Below are 4,037 nucleotides of genomic sequence, written 5' to 3' on the forward strand. Positions count from 1 at the left end.
AGAATAATAATAGAATAATAGGGAAGATAATTTATTCTACTAGAAATCAAAACATACTATGCAACTAGAATAAAACAGTAAGGTATTAGCCTAGGACTAAACAAATACACTAAGGAAAAGAATAGAGTTTAGGGGGACAATTCTGAAGTACATTTCTACAATCCTACAAGATTCCTTAGAGGTTCCCCAGCAAAATTGAGCCTCAGTTGTCTACAGTAGCAATCCATTTGTTTTGTTACCACACACTTTACTGGCCTTTTTCCTTTTCCCATCTCACTTTCTTCACTCCTCTTGTGCTTCCTAGGATCACCTCTCAATCAGCATACCTATACTCAAGTCATTTTCTTAGACTCTTCTTTGGTAAGAACCCAAACTAAGATAAGAAATACTTATGTTTTTGTTCTACATGCTCCCAAATAATACTAATTTTTCATAATGACAACATATGGATGTAGGACTTGTGTCATCCAAAAAATTTAATTAAGAAGTATTAGGCTTAACAAATTAAACCTTTAATTTTAGAGTATTGTTTTGGGATTTTATGTTTTGTTTCACTAAGGGAGGACCTCATAAATAGTAATCAATGTCTACATACTCTTTCATATATCTCAAAATTTAGATTGAGAGTCCTACAAACACTTCTAGCTCATTTTGCTCTTAGCCTTTCACATTTAGAGGCTAACAATGTGAAATCACAGAAGAACATCCCAAAATGAAAATGTTAAAGATTTATAAATCTATAAAAACATGCCATTTATAAATCTGCTATCCCTCAAGAGAAAGCACTTAATGAGATTTATCTGTCCAAATCTAAAAATGTTTGAAGGTTTGTGTTGTGTACTACAATACCATAACTAAAGGATATTTAGAAACATTATCTCTGAAGAACACATAAATGTTAATCACCAGGAATATGGGGAAGTGTGCAGAGCTGGATATGCAGTCCAGTGAATAACAGAATAGTCTCAACAACTGAGTTCAGAAAATGCCATTTATTTCTACTCTCAACTGAGACCTGTTTTTAAACAGGAAGCAGGAAGTTGAGTGCCTAGGCTAAAAGGCAACACAAGCTTAGAATAGAAAGAGGGTGATCTAAAAGGGATATGATGCCATGAAGAAAAACTGGAGTTAAAAATAAAATGCTCAAGATAATGCATGGGCAACAAAGAAAACCGTTGGAGAAACTAGTATCATTCATATTCAAGTGTCATTGCTTGGATAAACCACACAAAGCCCAGTGGGCCAGCAAATGGGTAACTTTACCATAGCTGATGATGATAGGGTAGTAGAAAAGGGACATTGATTAAGTGATGTACAACATAACCATAGGATGGTGGGATTGTGAGTATGACATAGGAAGACCTTTAAGTAAATACTCATCAGAAACTTACTTCTATTCATCAAACTCCATAGGAGCAAAAAGGGAGGGTACCTAAAACGAGATATACCAGGCATTCTTTTTAACTAAAGAAGGAAAATTCGACCTGGATCTGTTTAGCAGCAGAAAAAGAATAAGTGTAGCTAGTAGCAAAATAAATAGATCAATAAATAAATGTAGTCAGGTAATGAAAAATTTAAAGATCATGGTAACCAATGTCTTCCTATCCTTCCAAATCTTAACAGGGAGGAGGCACTAATTAAAACCCGAGCTACATAGTATGCTAAAACTACATATGATTCCTTCATTAATGTGGGTTCTGCTACTCTCAATTATATCTTCATAACATTTCAAAGCAAAATTTCCCTTTTGACTACTAATGGCAGGTATTTGAAATACCAGTAATCAATAGATAAACAGTAGTCAAGATTTTGGTACTCAGAATGCCAGATACCCATACTTGGTGAGTAGCACAGAATGTAGAAGTTCCAAAGCTGGAAATTTAGAGTTTGTGTTAAAAGAAAGCAAGAGTTTGGAAATAGTGAGAAAGGACTATGAATCTATCTGTGCAGGTTCCATGGTATCATAATATGCCTATTAGTTCAGAATAATAAGTGAAGGATCCTTTCTCCATCAAAGAGTAGAAACAATCTTTCAATTCTGCTGATATATATTCTTGAAGTGAAATAATTTTTTAAATGAGTGAAAGCTTAGTATAATGTATTCTGGCATCTTTCAAGAGACCTCTTGAAGAAGCATTCAGTCAGCAACTTCAAGTTCAGAGCAAAATGACATAAAGCCCCAAAGAAAGATTTTTGGAGCTTAGCTAGTTTCATAATGATCTATCGCTGCATAACAAACTTAGTGGCCTAAAATGACAAACATTTTATTTGCTCATAATTCTATGGGTCAGAAACCTGAGCTGGTTTCAGTGGAATGGTTTGTCTGCTGACCTCACATTGGGTCACTCATGCAGATGCTATCATCTGGAGGTCACTTGGGACACATGGTCCAAGATAGCCTTACTCAAAAGTCTGCTGAGTGGTGACAGCTTTGGCTGGCCTTCTGTCTCCATGTGGTCTCCTCATCCTCAAGGAGACTGGCTGGGGCATCTTCATGTAGTGATGGCAACATTCCAAGAGGATAAGAGCAAAAGCTTCAAAGGTTTCCTGATGTCTAGGCTTAGAAGTCCCAAAATATTACTTCCATTGCATTCTATTGGTAAGGCAGGTCAGAAGGCCAGCCCAGTTTTAAGGGTGCAGAGAAAGGATTTCACCACTTGATGAAAGAAGTAGCAAAATCACAGTTGCAAAAAAATGTATACAGATGGGAGAAATTATTGTAGCAGTCTTTGTAAATGATATACCACAGCTAAGGAGATGCTTTTTCCTTTAGGAGCAGGAACAGGAGCAGAAAAGACCACAAGAGGCCTCCATACAAGAAGCTAGCCCATATATTGATAGTGGAATCTTAGAAACAAACTGGACCACTGAGTGTTTAAATATTAAAAGAGTTAGGGGAAATACTTCCCAGGACAAACTGAAACTCTTCATTCAGTGAAATATTGTCAATTCTGAAACAGTACAAGGCTATAAAATAGACCATCCATATTTAATAATCAGATAATTTCCCAAATATTTACCTTGTTTATCTGAAATTATTTTCTGCCAGATCGTCAGATGGCTGACTTCATATTGACAATCAGCTCAGATTTTGCCTCCTCAGGGAAACCTTCCCTAACCACCCTAATTAAAGTTAACCTCACCCATCTTACCATCACGTTTTCTTCACAGCAATATTACTATTGGAAATTACTTCTATATTTGTCTACTTGTCTGTGATCTTTTTCCCTCACTAGAAGATAATCTCCATGGTATCTGGGATTCTATTCACGTGTTAAGCATAGTAATATCGGCTAGTGATTAGTGTTTGAAAAGGTAGCAAGGTGAGGACAAGATTTTGATAATTACTTCTCCACTAATAACCCAAGTTTAGCTCATGTCTTAAATTCTGCAATAAAGCATAAAGTAGATGATACTATCTCATCATCCATGGGTTGAGATTACCAAGCTTTTCTTGTATAAACATGCCTTCTTGGAACTTCCCAATATGTTACAGATTCCAGTATTTGGAATGCATCTAATTCATCTCAATTTTTTTTTTCATTTCTAAAACTGAAAAAAATGCCTCATTTATTATGTAAGTTAAATGAGATTCCATTTGTAAAATGAGTAGTACAGTGCATGGTATAGTGAAGATACTCAATAAATGGTGGTTACACTATTATTCTTCACTGTTCAATTGTGAATTATTAGGCTTACACATATCTCAAACTCAATCAATATTCCATTAATTTTTGCTTTAAGTTACCAACTCCAGTCTTCTCTTTCTGAAGGATTCTGTGACTCCTCAGAAGGTCCTAGAAAACATCCTATCATTGATGTTTACAATTTTCCCATATCCATTGCAGAAATACAACACTACTGACATTCATAGAATCAGACTAACACATACAGAATCAGATAAGATGTTCTTTTCACATGTGGTCATACAGTATCAAATAAAATGTTCTTGCCTGCTGAGCAGTCTTTCTGATTTTCTTAGTCTTCAGACATTATAGTCATCATTTACCCCTTCTCCACAAAACCCAGGCCTCCGT

This window comes from Piliocolobus tephrosceles, chromosome 10, assembly GCF_002776525.5.
Source record: "Piliocolobus tephrosceles isolate RC106 chromosome 10, ASM277652v3, whole genome shotgun sequence".
In the NCBI taxonomy this organism is placed as follows: domain Eukaryota; kingdom Metazoa; phylum Chordata; class Mammalia; order Primates; family Cercopithecidae; genus Piliocolobus; species Piliocolobus tephrosceles.